The 16061-nt window shown below is 43.6% G+C and overlaps 1 protein-coding gene and 1 long non-coding RNA gene across 5 annotated transcripts in view; one reads left to right on the top strand and one right to left on the bottom strand.

Annotated features, from left to right (window-relative positions):
• Positions 1-3899, bottom strand: part of LOC119966129 — a 28342-nt gene extending 24443 nt beyond the window's left edge. The window contains exon 1 of the long non-coding RNA XR_005460683.1: positions 3774-3899. This is a non-coding gene — a long non-coding RNA (uncharacterized LOC119966129). The remainder of the gene's footprint in view (positions 1-3773) is intronic.
• The window catches only part of LOC119966127 (MAGUK p55 subfamily member 6-like), a 161179-nt gene continuing 148940 nt past the window's right edge, over positions 3823-16061 (top strand). For 2 of the 4 annotated variants that reach the window (XM_038797385.1, XM_038797384.1), the window contains exon 1: positions 3823-4005. The gene's annotated coding sequence lies outside the window, so the exon portion shown is untranslated. The remainder of the gene's footprint in view (positions 4006-16061) is intronic. The other 2 variants (XM_038797382.1, XM_038797380.1) reach the window with 1 other exon arrangement.

Genomic DNA, 16061 nt, shown 5'->3' with positions numbered 1-16061 from the left:
TGTTGTTTTGGCTGTGCTTGTTTCTGCCAGGTAGGCCTTGAAGCACCGGATCCAGTGGGAGAAGATTTCTTTAGCCTCTGCATCTTGCGGGTCGAGTTCCAGGAGTCCAGGCTTGAGGGCCGATTCCATAATCGATCTTTACTGTTCTTAAGTCGATTAAATTGATGGAACCATCAATTCACCAGACACGTGTTTCCGATATGAATCTAGGCTTTAATCGACTTACTTCAGAGCCAGCCTGTTACCCGTTGATGAACTCTTAGTGAACTCAGACGGACTCTGGACAAGGGTATTTATACAGCAGCACTAGGGGGAGGAGTCATGGGCAGAGCCAAGGGTGGAGCCCAGTACAAGTTCCTGAGTACTCCCAGAGCTACTCCCCCTAGTGGTAGGATAGCGCTACTGCGCTTACAAAGACAGTGTGAATGATCATATATAATATATATATATATTACATTCACCACAATAGTTACTTGCGGTGTGGGAAGATGCAGCTCCCTGCCCACCTTTCCCCTTTCCGTATTTGAAGGAGTTGCTACTTAACAGTTGGCTGCATTTCAGTCCCATGCTCCTGACTGTTGGTCAGTCAGTGTGAAGTGGGGCAGACAACTCAGACGACCTCATTGTGGAACTATTCCAGGGCCTGGCCAAAGTGACCATCCACAGGTCCAGACAGCACTCAGTCGTGGGATTGATCTGTACAAATACCAGCCTTTTCCCTGGTTGTATCCATGGAGAAGTACTAGGTATTGCATGTTTGAGGCCTTCTGCAACCAGTGGGAACGAAAGGGACAGGAATGCATAATTGAAAATAGGAATAACTTTATTTTAACTTGGTTTGTTTGTTTTTGTTTCACTAATAATTTGGAGTTTGTTCCTCTTTAAAAAAGGGGGCACTTTTGTTAATTTCATTTCTTTTGACAGTGCCCTACCATGCTATTTGTCATTTCATAAACCATAAGACATAGGAGCAGAATCAGTCCACTCAGCCCATCGAGTCTGCTCTCCATTTAATCATGGCTGATATTTTCCTCATCACCATTCTCCTGCCTTCTCTCCATAACTCCTGATCCCCTTATTAATCAAGAACCAATCTATCTCTGTCTTAATGACACTCAGTGAATTGGCTACCACAGCCTTCTGCAGCAAAGAGTTCCACAGATTCACCACCCTCTGGCTGAAGAAATTCCTCCTCATCTCTGTTTTAAAGGATCGCCCCTTTAGTCTGAGATTGTGTCCTCTGGTTCTAGTTTTTCCTACAAGTGGAAACATCATCTCCACGTCCACTCTATCCTGCCCTCGCAGTATCCTGTAAGTTTCAATAAGGTCCCCTCTCATCCTTCTAAACTCCAACGAATACAGACCCAGAGTCCTCAACCATTCATCATACGACAAGTTCTTCATTCCGAGGATCATTCTTGTAAACCTCTTCGGGACCCTTTCCAAGGCCAGCACATCCTTCCTTAGATATGGGGCTCAAAACTGCTCACAATACTCCAAATGGGGTCTGACCAGAGCTTTAAACAGCCTTTATACAGCCCTAGTCTTGTATTCTAGCCCTCTTGACATGAATGCTAATATTGCATTTGCTTTCCTATATGAGTGAGCAAATACTCTTGATCTCTTTCTTCAGTTCATGGTAGATACACTCATAACTTTCTACATCGTACTTTGTCTGGCACAGGCTTTCCCACTTATTTAATCAATCAATGTTGCTTTGCAACTTTCTGCTCCCATCTACAGTTGTATCTAACGTTCTGTCAGCGACAGATACTCTGTTCGGTTCTCTGTTCCTTCATCCAGATCATTTATAAATGCAGTGAAAAGCTGCAGCCTCAGTACAGATGCCTGGGAGACACCATGGGTCAGAATGTTTGTTTGCCTGATATGGCAAAACGAGTGACGGACAAGATGCAATTTCACGTCCCAAGTATTGTGTCAGCTTTCCAATGCAGTCCCAAATCCAATGAATTTTAGAGAGTTCCTTGAGGGCTTAATTAAGGACATTCTCCTGACCCTGACCGGATTTTCAATCCAGCACATGGAGTAGCCATGGTGCCAGCAGCCGTCCGTGAATCCATGACAATCTCCCAGGAGCAGGGCGGCTAGACATTGGAGACGGAGGTTCCAATAATATTTGCAAGGTGCTGGTTCGAAAATCGGCTGCAATCGTATATGTGTTGGGGGAAGGGGCGGCGGACCAGGAATGGAGTCACTGGGAAATCTAAAGAGGGTTAAAATAGTCGATATTTAGCTTCTTTACGACCTCTACCACTTCTTAATTACTTATTTAACCGATCCATGGAGTTTCCCCTCTCTCTCTAATCCCAACCCCAGGGAAAGCCTGAAGAGGATCTCATTGTTATCCCAACGCAATATTAATTTCTGGGACCTTTACAGCTCGCTTTTGAACCTGCCCTCATTGGACTCGGAAAATTCCGCCCAACATTTTGTGTTGATGACCTTGAATCCAAATTGGGTAAAGTTAGAGAGATAAACACGTTTTCAGCAGTTACAGACGCAGGGATAGGAAGATCAAAATGGAACGAATGGGGTGGAAGGCAGGATAAATTAAAAAATGAAAGGGATTATGGTGCAAGACAAAAGGAGATGGCAATGGGACAGGTAAAGAAACAAACAATTAGTTGGGAGCATATGCAAATAGGATCACCAACAGCAGCTGTTGCCAAAGGGGGTAGAGTTTATGTGCCGTTGAGTCAGGAAGTCTGTAAAATGCCGAATTGAATGAGGTGCTGTCCTGAGTTTACGTTACATTTCATTGGAACAGTGATTTTTGAAGACGTGTCAGAGTGGGGTGGAGAATTGATAGGACAGCCGATCTGAAGGTCCAGGGTCACGCTCGCAGACTGAAAAAAGGAGGTATTTCTCAAAGCGATCATCCAATTTCTGTTTGATCTGCCCAATGTGGAGGGAATTCAGGAAAGATCAAGTACAAGTGAATCGCTGTTTGAGCTGTCGACTGATGTTTGGGACTGGGAAAGGAGGAAACAAAAGGGCAGATTTTTAGGGAAGGCAAAATGCATTGTCATGAGTTAATTACTTTATTATTGATTGCACGATTATAAAAATGATAGAGGCTGAACGAGGTGAACCTTGGAATAAAACCCAAAACGTGTTGGAAATTCTCAGCAGGTCTGTCAGTATTTGTGGCGAGAGAGAAAAGAGTGAACATTTCAGTTCGGGAGAGTGGAGTCGAGCCGAACTCGTCAATTCTGTCCGGGCATGTTTGCTTCAATCAATTACCATTTTTTGTTTCACTCAAATAAGAGCAATCCCTCTGCGCCCTTTCCTTCATTCGGTCAAAGTTCCATCATGCCCAACAACTGACTCATCCACAAACACTCCCCTTGTTCCCAACAAGATTCGGCCCCTCCTTCGTATCGGGGGAAGCAAATGGGGATTTGTGCTGGAGTTATGATACAAAAGCAAAACAAGTGCAGACGCTGGAAATATGAAAGTGGCAGATAATCGACCTGAAACTTTAGCTCACCTGCCTCTCTCTCTCTCTCTACAGATGCTGCCTGGCCTGCTGAGTAGTCACACACAGCACCTCGTGCAATTAAAAAGAGTAAAACCCTGCAAGATGACATTCGCCCCATTTAAGAATGAAGCAAACATATTTCATTTCTGACACTGACGTGGGTCACTGTATAAACTCAGCCAAGTGGGAGCGGACTCAGCAGCTGCTGGCGGCGCGTGGGGGGTGGACGCATGCGCGCTGCGCACTCAGCGCTGCCTGCACGTGACCTTACCGGCTTGCTCCCCCCCCAGCCGTCCCGGCGTCTCCTCGCCATCTTCTGTCAAAGGGAAGCCCAACTTCCGAGTGGAATTCCGCCGTCCGCCACGTTCCGCCTGTGCGAGGCGCGAGCTGGAAATTGGAACGCGCCGATTGTCTCACTCGTTGGGCCAGCGGCTCGCGCGTGTTCTATTGACAAGCCACGCACGCGCGCGCACACGGCGAGGAAGGGAGCCGGCTGCACACAGGTTTGTGCTTTCCACACATTTCCGACTTGCACCGTCCCTCCTTCATTTAATTGTGCTTGTGTTTTAAATTTTGAGGTGTGGACTGTAGGACGATTTTCTTTTTTAAATTTTTGAATAAAAAAAAAAATGACCGCAGCTGCTCGTGCTTCAGATGGGAAAGTTTGCAGCAGATCTCTGGGGCTAATGTCTGCTGTTCTGAATGGTGATTCGGCCGAATATGTTTTAACTGCTTTACGCGTTCTTTAATCGCCTTGCAATCATTGTGTACAACGTACAGTTAGTAATACTGGTGTCCGTCACTAGGGTAGTGGAGGGGGTTTGTATGGCAATTCCTCGGCGGGCTTCTTCATTGAGGAAATAGATTGCACTGTATCTCCGGACATAATCCGTCTGTGTTGGGGATTTATACACGTGTAAAACCAACCCTGATGTTAATTTGTCTTGCCCGCCTTTATCCTTCTCGCCCTATTGTATGAAGTGGTTAGGCCGTGCCTTTGCCAGTCTGTTTAATGTATATTACTCATTTCACGGGGGTAGTATTTCGTGATGTAAAAATATGATCTGAACACCCCTTGGCTGTTTTGCAAGGTGGCCATATCTGGTTCTGGTTTTGATGAAGAACATTTTGCAGATTTTGATGTAGACGCGAGGTGTTAGCGTCAGCTGTTTAGAGATAGTAACATTTCTTCTGAACTCATGAAATGCCAAACTGTTTCGTTAGTAATCTGTGGTGCAACATGTTGGATGATGTTCCTGTCCTATTGCATGGAGCAGACTGGGGGAAAAGAAAATTCACATTAGCTTTTGAATGGCCGTTTAACTCGAACACTTTAACCGGTAATTCGATAACACTAATGACCACATTTTACACTAGTCAAATTACTCTGAAGGCCGAGATATCTATATCTCTTCCAGAAACCCAGGGAGCTCAATTCTATTTAAACTTATTTCTCCTTTGGCTTGTCCTGTTTCAATTTTGAGGGCCTGATTTGTTTGAAAATGTGACATTGTAACGTACATTCTGCCATGTGGGACCATGCCTTGCTAAAATCCATTTAGACTATATCACGTGAGCTATCTCATTGACCATCATTGTTATTTCCTCAAAAATTCAAGCAAACTGGTCAGACAAACCTTCATCTAATATCCATGCTGGCTGTCCTTGACTAATCTGTGCGTCTTTCTAAATGACAGCTAATACATTCCTTTAGAATTTTCTCTGCTCATTTGCCCGTCATTGAGATTAAGCTGACTGGACTGTAATTGCGAAGTTTATCCCTTTCTCACTTTTTAGACAATGGTACAACACAACCTTAGTAGCTGCAAATCCTCTGTCACCAAACTTGTAGCCAGTTATGATTTGAAAATAATGGTTAGAGTCTCTTTTATTTCCTCTTGTTTCTCTGAGTGGTCTGGGATATATTTCATTTGGCTTGATTTATCTACTGTCAGATACGTTAAACCCCTGAGTATTTCCTCCCTATTTATCTCATCCAAAATTTCACACTTCTCCTTAACTACAACATCAGTATCACACTGCTGTTTTGTGAAGACAAATGCAAACTATTCATTACGAACCATGCCCATGTTTTGTTTCCACATAAATTTAAGACTATCCTGAACATAGAACATACAGTGCAGAAGGAGGCCATTCGGCCCATCGAGTCTGCACTGACCCGGTTGAGCCCTCACTTCCACCCTTTCCCCGTAACCCAATAACCCCTCCTCACCTTTTTGGTCACTAAGGGCAATTTGTCATGGCCAATCCACCTAACCTGCACGTCTTTGGACTGTGGGAGGAAACCGGAGCACCCGGAGGAAACCCGCGCAGACACGGGGAGAACGTGCAGACTCCGCACAGACAGTGACCCAGCAGGAAATCGAACCTGGGACCCTGGAGCTGTGAAGCCACAGTGCTAATCACTTGTGCTGCCCTAAATGTTACCTATTGACCCCTATTCTTCCATAATTATCCTATTGCTCTTTATTTAAAAAATATCTTGTGTTTTTAATACAATCTTGAAAATACCTTGATTTTTCTTGCCAATATTTTCTCATGGCCCCTCTTTGTTTTCCTAATTTCTATTTTAATTTCATCTCTGCACTTTCTATGCACATCTAGAATTCTGCACTGCTAGGATCCTGTAGTATTGAGCTCTCGGTATCTGACACTGTTTTTTGTTACTGATAATCGGGTTCGATAAGTGGAAGTGCTTTATTGAGGGTGCCACCTCTCTCTGGAAGATAGAACATAAAGCATAGAACAGTACAGCACAGTACAGGCCCTTCGGCCCATGATGTTGTGCAAACCATTTATCCTAATCTAAGATCAACCTAACCTACACCCCTTCAATTTACTGCTGCCTTATGTGCCTGTCCAAGAGTTCCTTAAATGTCCCTAATGACTCTTGAGTCCACCACCTTTGCTGGCAGTGCATTCCACACACCCACCACTCTCTGTGTAAAGAACCTACCCCTGACATCTCCCCTATACTTTCCTCCAATCACCTTAACATCATGTCCCCTCGTGACAGCCATTTCCGCCCTGGGGAAAAGTCTCTGGCTATCCACTCTATCCATGCCTCTCATCACCCTCTACACCTCGATGAAGTCACCTGTCTTTCTTCTTCGCTCCAGTGAGAAAACCTTTCTCCCCCCCCCCCCAGCGATTCTCCCCCCCCCCCCCAGCGATTCTCTTCCCCCCCCCAGCGATTCTCTTCCCCCCCCCAGCGATTCTCTTCCCCCCCCCCCAGCGATTCTCTTCCCCCCCCCCAGCGATTCTCTTCCCCCCCCCCAGCGATTCTCTTCCCCCCCCCCCAGCGATTCTCTTCCCCCCCCCCAGCGATTCTCTTCCCCCCCCCCAGCGATTCTCTTCCCCCCCCCCAGCGATTCTCTTCCCCCCCCAGCGATTCTCTTCCCCCCCAGCGATTCTCTTCCCCCCCCAGCGATTCTCTTCCCCCCCAGCGATTCTCTTCCCCCCCAGCGATTCTCTTCCCCCCCCCCAGCGATTCTCCCCCCCCCCCAGCGATTCTCCTCCCCCCCCCCAGCGATTCTCCCCCCCCAGCGATTCTCCCCCCCCCAGCGATTCTCCCCCCCCCCCAGCGATTCTCCCCCCCCCCCAGCGATTCTCCCCCCCCCCCAGCGATTCTCCCCCCCCCCAGCGATTCTCCCCCCCCCCAGCGATTCTCCCCCCCCCCCAGCGATTCTCCCCCCCCCCAGCGATTCTCCCCCCCCCCCAGCGATTCTCCCCCCCCCAGCGATTCTCCCCCCCCCCAGCGATTCTCCCCCCCCCCAGCGATTCCTCCCGCCCCCCCCCTAGCGATTTTTCCCGCCCCCCCCCCCCTAGCGATTTTCCCCACACGACAGGCTGAGTGCCCGCCCAGTTTGGCTGAGTCCCGCCGGAGGCGTTCTCGTGTGGTCCTACCCGGCGGGACCTCGGCTTTCTGGCTGCGGGGGGTGGCCTGTGGGGGAGAGGGGGGATCCGACTCCGGGGTGTCTTCCACGGTGGCCAGGCCTGCAATCAGGGCCTACCGTTCAGGGGGCAGGTTTATCCCGATGGGGGCCTATGTTCCTCCGCGCCAGGCTCCTGTAGGTCTCTGCCATGTTGGCACGGAGACGGCACCCCACGCGGCGGTTGTGCTCGCGCCCGTATTGGCAGCTGGAGCTGCGTGAAACACTCAATACTTAGCCCCTGGATCGGAGAATCCCGCCCCATGTGCCATCTTAACAACCCTATCAACCTGGGTGGCAACTTTGAGGGATCTATGTACATGGACGCCCAAGATCCCTCTGTTCCTCCACACTTCCAAGAATTCTGCCTTTAACCCTGTATTCAGCATTCAAATTCGACCTTCCAAAATAAATCACTTCACAAAGTTTGATTTCTGTGTCGGAGTGGACTCCGTGTCAGATGTAAAGATAGGCTTATGTTCCCTTTTATATTTAAAAAAAAAACCCTCCCCTTTTAAATTAAAAAAAAAAATAAAAATTACTTTATCAGAGTTAGAAAGCCAGAGCTCAGTATGGACAGGGGAAAACCCCTAATCCAGCTTCTTGCCTGCTCCAAAAACCCGTTCAAATTGAACCCAATTCATGGTCCCCACAAGAGAGACCTACCAGATCCAGGCATTATACTTGACCTTACGCTCATCTTAGCCAAAAGGCCGGGGTGCTGAAAGAGGGGCACCCTTGATTTTCTACCCGTTGCAATTATAGATTGTGTTCTGAGCTCTTTGTCAGATGATAGGCAGTTTGGCTGTTTCCAGATCTCTCCATTTTCTTTAGTGTGCTGTTGAAAGTACGTAAGAGTCTCTATGTTTTTTCCATTGAAAGCCTTTAACATGACAATTGCCTGCTTAGCAATAATTAGGAATAAAGGGGAGTCGGGCAAAGAAATGATCTATGTATTGCCAAACCCTCTATTGGTGCTTCAAATACAATGCAAACCAATTGGCTGGATATTTTATAAATGACAAGATTATTGTGAATTAGTAAACTGATGGAACAGTATGTTACAATTTTTTTTTTAAAGTCCAACTAATAATGAAATCTACAGGTTTCACTGGAACAGTGTTGTCCAGTGCACTCACTAATTGGCCACAAGCTTGAAGTGAATTGATGCAGTTTATTTTTAGAGCCACAGATTAGGTCAAGTTGTGTTTAAAGTTACAGCAATGAGTATGGGTGTCACTCAGTTTGTCCCTAATTGTGCAATCAACCATGTTGTTGTCAGACAAAAGTCACATATCTGTTAGACCTCAACTTTGTTCATTAGAATATTGTTCAGGTTTTAGATATTTGTAATTCCGAACTTGAATATAGTTTGTGTTTTTAGTGACCTGAAGCGGAAGGACCATTTGCTCAATGAAACAAGAAAAATAGTTTACTGTTTGTTGCCTCCTCTTTTCTTTGTTCTTGTGCTGTGTGGGTACCTCAAAATGATGGTCTGTTTAGATCATCTGGACTTCTCTGTAGCTGTGAAAACTGGACTGGCCTTTGGAAGGAAAGCGATCTAGTTGCTCTTGAAATTTTCTTCAGGAATCTAGTGACCAGGGGGATGTTGACTGAAGAGCTTGGTTTTGTTTAGCTGGTAGTTGACAGTTTTTGCGAAACAATTAGGATGCGTGATTGACAGACAGCACTGCATGCTGCCAATGAGGGTTGAAATGTGTAATTATTGCAAGCTTGAGGCAGCACCATCCAAATATGTTCAGCTTTCACCTTAATAGATCTGTTAAAATCAGCAACCGAAAGAGATGGGGTACTGTTGATGTTACAGGAGGCTGGCCATGAGCCAAAGGTCTGTTAAATGTCTGGTCACTGTTCGGAAATGGCAGGTGACAACATGTAAGCAAGGTAAGAGTCAGGCGCATGAAAGCCAAGATTTGTTGATTCTTTTCTCTTCCTGAATCTCCTAACATATCAATTCTGATGAAATAGAGACAGTTTGCACTGCAGAAAATTGTATTATCTGAAGCAAACTATCAGAGACATGCATAACACTTCAGATAACAGATGTCACAACTTTTTTTCAGAGTTTATACAGTGGGTTTGGTTTGTGGAATGGTTGGATTTCAAAACCTGTTTCAAGTCGTTCTGGCAGTGGTATGTTGGTGTCTTGATTGTGTTTAAAACCTCCAACCTGTTTTCAGAGAATTGCTCATTTGTTTTGCTCTTTTTTTTTAAAGAAAATATTTTATTAAGGCATTTGGTAATTTTAACATTTTTTTAAACAGAAAAATCCAACAAAAACCCCCAATAACATAGCCATCCATCAAACAGACCCCAACCAACATGGTCCATGTAAACACTCCGTCTGCTCATTTGTTTTACTAATATTGCACATTTAATATTGCATATATTACATTGCATATATTTTGTCGTGTGGCGAATCCGGTGACTAGGTAATCACAAATTTGGTTTTGAAATCCTATTGGACAGCATTCTGCTAGATGTATATAAGTTGCACTTGTATCTTGTGCCCTTGTATTGGAGTCTGGAGATTGTTCGCATCCATGTGTAAATTTGATTTTATAGTGGACATTTAAAAGTTTATCTTTGCCGTGGCTTTAATGATTTGTTTTTTAGACTGATATTTTGTTCTAGCATAATAATGGTGAAGCTTCTCCATTGTATGCCAAATGGGTTATTTAATGTTCTTTTAGAAATACTACTGATTTCAATTTGTTTTAATGATGGAGCAACAGAATATGCTTCCCCTAAAAAAACTTAAAATCCATTCTCTTGTATTTAATCCTGTACGGAATTGTACTAAATCTTGTTTTCAATGGGCAACCGAGGTACAGTAGATTATTCATTTTATATACGATATACCTGTAATTATTTTTGGTTACAAATCCATCCATGGAATCTCTTAAACATTTAGGGTGGCAGAGGTGATGGCAAAGAATAGTGGGCTGTTTCAGACTGGGAGAAACAAAAACAGTTGCTGCATTCCTGCCTCTATTTTTGCATCTGAAATGGCAAGTTTCCACTCACGTGGTCTCTGAAATGATCCTTATTATCACTTCTGCCTACTATTTATCTTCATTTTCAAACCCTGTGCTTTTTGTGTTGTCTCTTCAATTTTTCCTCCATTTCTGCTTGGCATCTTTTCCTCCATGAAGTTCCTCAAAATATTTTGCCACACAAATGATATTGCTGAAATTTATATATAAATTTTAAAGTACCCAATTCATTTTTTTTTCAATTAAGGGGCAATTTAGCATAGCCAATCCACCTATCCTGCATATCTTTGGGTTGTGGGGATGACCCACGCAGACATGGGGAGAATGTGCAAACTCCACATAATAAGAATAATCTTCATTAATGTCACAAGTAGGTTTACATTAACACCACAATGAAGTTACTGATAAAATCCCCATGTTGTCTGATCGGGTACACTGAGGGAGAATTCAGAATGTCCAACTCACCTAAGAAGAATATCTTTCGGGACTTGCGGGAGAAAACTGGAGCACCCGGAGGAAACTCACGCCGACACAGGAAGAATGTGCAGACTTCGCACAAACAGTGACCCAAGCTGGGAATCGAACCTGGGACCCTGGTGCTGTGAAGCAACAGTTCTAACCACTTTACTACCATGCCGCCAATGGACAGTGACCTGAGGCTAGGATTGAACCCGGGTCCTTGGAGCGTGAGGCAGAGGTGCTAACTACTGTGCCACCCTGCCACCCATACTATTAGATATTTTAATGAGATGGCCAGACTGGTTCCTTGCGTTTTGCTAAAGATGCTGTGTAATTGTCAGCAAGGGCTTATTCAAGAGCATTGTGTGTTAATAGGCCTAGGAATTTTCTTCTGCCCATCCAACCACATAACACTGCTGTCTGTTTTATGTAGGAAAAGGTCCCACAAACTCTCATTTACCATTATTCTTTCCTGAATTGTATGTTTTGTATGTTTGTATTGTGTGACACAATTATGCACACAAAGTAGTTAAATCAAATGTCTTTGCCTCTCTCAAACTTCAGCTTTTCTCCATTTGTTAATCTTGAATATATCATTGAAGTTCAGTTTCCATTCTTTAAGAATTTTGAATAATGTCTACCGAGTTTTCTTTTCGTGTAAATTATTTAGTTCTTGGATTTTCCTCGTAGCTCAGATGCTTAAATTTCTTTCCCTTTTCTGGACAGCCTCCTTTATACACCACGTTACCACTTCTCGGGACTTGCTCAGTCGCACTGCTTGTTTGCCTCTAGTTTCCAGTTAATTTTCCACTTTCTTGCATGTTGGTTTGTGAGGTACCACTGCCCCTGAATCCCATTCTGTGTTGCGGTCTGTAACCTGACAAATTGGCTTATGCTCGCGCTGTTTATTTCCTTCCCCATTCCACTCACACCATTTATTTCCTTCCCTTTTGCACTCGCCAACCTATCTAAGCCTGTCCTCTATTGTCTAACACCAAGATATTCAAGGTTTCCAAGCTTGGTGAGAGATTGCACATTTTTCAGTTTTGCTGTGGTTGGGGAAATCTTTGACTAGACAAAAAGAAACAGCTGAAAGTAAGTCATATATATATATATATATATATATATATATATATATATATATAATATATATATATATATATATAGATAGACAAAGTCAAAGATGCAAGTCCATACTTTGAATGTGAGTTTTTGCAGGTAATTGAGTTTTTACAGGTCCAGATGAGCAACTGGAGAGAGGGATAATCACAGATTAAAGCAATGTGAATTGTCTCAAGCCAGGGCAGTTGGTAGGACTTCAATAAAGATTGAGACTGTGCAGATGCACCGCTGCCAGTGCCAAATAAAGATGGCGGCTGTACAGTTCCGTGTGTGAGAAAGCTGCAGCCCCCCCCGGCTACCTGTAGGTTAATGTTTTTGGATTTTCAGTTTATAATCATGTTCACGAAGCGTGTCTAACAACCCGCCTGATCCATCTCCCGCCATTACCACCTTCACCTCATGACCTTCTTCAAGAGAAGCCCTTTGTTGACACGCTGCGTACCTGACGGTCAACCTGAGAAAGGTATGGTTTACTAAGTTTCTGAATCTGTACCATTGTTCCAACTCCATCCTCTCTCTTTGGTATTCAGTTGGGTTCAGCTAACTGCTGTGTAGACTTAACCCTGAGTTGAATTTCAAACCCAGCATTGAGTCCATAACATCTGCTCCCCAGCTAGTTCACCTCCAACAATGCTCAACTCTTAACCATAATTTTGTTACTTTATACTTGATTCACTGTGCCCACATCGCCAACCTTCCAAGGCACACCTTATTCTTAAACTTTGCTTAATCCCTTTGTTTCATGAGTCCTGTAGATGTGAATAGGCAACATTTTGAAAATATAAGATATTCTACATAATATGCTGGGGATTCTAGATAATGTGCTGGGGATTGATGAAGGATGATCTGAAACTTGAAACATCGTGAATTGTGAGGATGATGGTATAGATCTTCACCAAGACTAATTGGTGGACGGACTGACAAGTGGCAGATGTAGTTTAATTGGGGGAAATGTGAAGTGATTCATTTTAGTAGGAAGAACATAGACAATATAAAGCAAAAGGCATAAGTTTAAAGGGGAGGGGGTGCAGGAACAGGAGATATGTATGTATGTATGTATGTATGTACAAGTCATTGACATTGGCAGGATAGATATATTCATTCTTTGGCTGTGGGTGTCGCTGGAAAGACCAGCATTTGTTGCTCATCCCAAATTGCCCTTGGACTGAGGGGCTTGTTGGGCTATTTCAGAGGCAGTTAAGAGTCAACAGTGTGGGTCTGGGGCCACATGTAGGCCTAACCAGAAAAAGAGCAAAATGACTTTTGGCAACGATTGATAGTTTCATTGTTGATGTTAGCTTTCAATTCCAGATTTATTAATTGAATTGAAGTTTTACCACCCAACATGTCCCCAGAGTATGGTCTGGGCCTCTAGATTACTAGTACAGTGACATTGCCACTATGCACCATCTCTCTGAAGAGAGAACAGTTAATAAAGCATACAGTATTCTAGGATTGGGTAATAGGGGCATGAAGTAAGGAAGTTACTGTATTACGATCCCAGACCAGACCCCAACAGTGGCTAGGCTACTGGACCGAACACCAATATTTTAGTTAATTTTAAGACTGTGCGGAAAGAATCAATAGCTCTAGGGGTGATGACATGAAAAAAAAATAGGGCTTTGGCATTTCTAAAACAAAACATTATTATGAATACAATATTAAACTTTTTAACTTCACACCCACAAAAGAACAACTTACAATTGCCCCTTAACACTATGATACAATTTCCCATTAAACAACAAGAAAGTAAACATGCAGCTCTCAATCCAGTGTAGGAATCAGCAGGGCAAAGAGTAATACTTGCTTTATGAAACCGATTTGGCTCCGGTTGGAACCCCTTCACACTATGGCTGAATTTCTTCAAATAGCTGCTTCAACTATGTTATTTCAGCCTCTTCAGACAAGATTGCTCTGCTTTAAAATATTATTAACTATCCTACTGGGAAAGAATTGTGGATTCAGAGTCAGGCAGATCAGCATTCAGCTCCTCTTTCCCTCAAAGCTTCTCCAAACTCACTGCCTCCAATGACCTCATCTCCCCAAGCTGAAAAATTATCTTTGCAGGCTGTTAAAGCACCTTAACTCCCCAGGGACTTCCCCAGTCAAGCCACATTCGTCTCGTCAATTTCACTATTATTTCCTAGAAGCAAAACACAATCCTTTTTTAAAACCATGGCTACTGCAGCCAAACACACAGCTTTTAATTCTCAACTTGTCCCAATATTCAGAAGCCAATATTCCTAAAATCCTCCAATTGTCACATCTCCCCACCCCCCCTTTAAAAAAAATTATTCCAGGAATGTAAACAAATGGCTTCATTTTCTAAAACCCTTGTAACTTTAAACATTTCTTAAGATTACGTATAACTTATACTCTATATAATTTTATGTTTTTAAACAGGCAAACACCAACATGAATATAGTTGATTTTAGTCTTCTCCCACGTTATAGTCGTGATAAAGCATCCGCAACCACATTTTCTTTTGGACAGATTTGTGTGTAGATTCTGTCTGAGTAATCCTGGCTTTATCAAGCAGATAGGTGGTCTCTGTTATAGCTTCCAGCAGTTTTTCTAAAGTCGCTTGAAGACAGTGTCTCGCATTTAGTGCAAACTCATCAGCCTCTGGATCCAGTATTCCACCACTGAAGACACTCTTTGTGAGTACTCTATCTGTCCCTCCTGACCAGATACTAGTATCATCAGCTCCTGTGTCACGACCATGACAGGAATTTGACAGCTCTTGGAATTCCCAAGTTCCTGCACTTTCTTTCATTGCAACCTATTGTCTTGTGATTAATTCCCTCTCTCGTTGAAGTTGTTGCAGGGCAGCACTGTGGCACAGTGGTTAGCACTGCTGCCTCACGGCGCTGAGGACCCGGGTTCGATCCTGGCCCCAGGTTGCTGTCCGTGTGGCGATTGTACCTTTTTCCCTGTGTCTGCATGAGTCTCACCCCACAACCCTAAAAGAATGCAGTGTAAGTGAATTGGCCACACTAAATTGCCCCTTAATTGGAAAAAAAATAGAATTAGCCACGCTAAATTAATTTAAAAAAAAAAATGAAGTTGTTGTTGCTCCTCTTCTAGCTCGTGCAGTCACCTGCTGGTATGCTGGAGTTCCTGTGCAATTTGATGTCTGATCTCAGTTTCCTCTCGAACCTGCCTTTCCAAGCTAGCTTTTCCTTTTTTGTAACCAGCACTAATACCTTCAGCTTGATGAGGATCCAATGCTGCTGCTCCCTAACCTTCAGCTCTTCATTAATTTTGTCAAGGAGTTATGTTTGATGTTTATATAAATCCGCCATGTCCGTTTGTATGTTCTAATTTTAATGGATTGAGCCTATATGGATGTTGTTTAATGGGAATAGCATTTCCTATATCTACATCATGAATAATTACTTTTGTACTTCCCAATTTGTTCTCACATACAGCTCTACGTTACTGTAATAACTCTTTTAGGTCATGTTGATTTTCCTCCAGATGGTAACATTTTTGATTTCTTATCTGCTTTTTTTCATCACCTGTTGTGACAATTTTAAATGTTTCCTCGCCAACTCACTAGCCTTAGTTAATCTCTCCCTAAGGTTTGACACATAGTTCAACAGCGTAGTTTCCGACCGCTGACTCGCCAATTTCTCCTTGATCAATTTATGTGGTCCTCTCACCTCCTGACCAAAAATCTATCCAAATGGACTGAATTTAGTTGATTCATTAGGTGCATTAATGTTGTAATAGGCATTGATTTTAAAAAAAAAAAATGTATTTCAGGTCTTGATGATTTAGTGTGGCAAGTCCACCTACCCTGTACATCTTTGGCTTGTGGGCGTGAGACCCCTGCAGACATGGGGAGAATGCGCAAACCCCACGTGGGCAAATTTTGAATAGTAGAAGTGGGATTTTCTGCTTTGATTCAGATTTCCAGCCTCAACAGTATTTTGCTTTTATTGTAGTTCTTCAGTTTGGAGGCAGGTGGATTTTAAACTCAGCATCTGAAAGAGAAAGAAAAGT

Source organism: Scyliorhinus canicula, chromosome 5 (assembly GCF_902713615.1).
Source record: "Scyliorhinus canicula chromosome 5, sScyCan1.1, whole genome shotgun sequence".
NCBI classification, from domain to species: Eukaryota; Metazoa; Chordata; class Chondrichthyes; order Carcharhiniformes; family Scyliorhinidae; genus Scyliorhinus; species Scyliorhinus canicula.
Note: the sequence above shows the minus strand (reverse complement) of the source record. Positions and strands in the feature narration are given on the sequence as shown.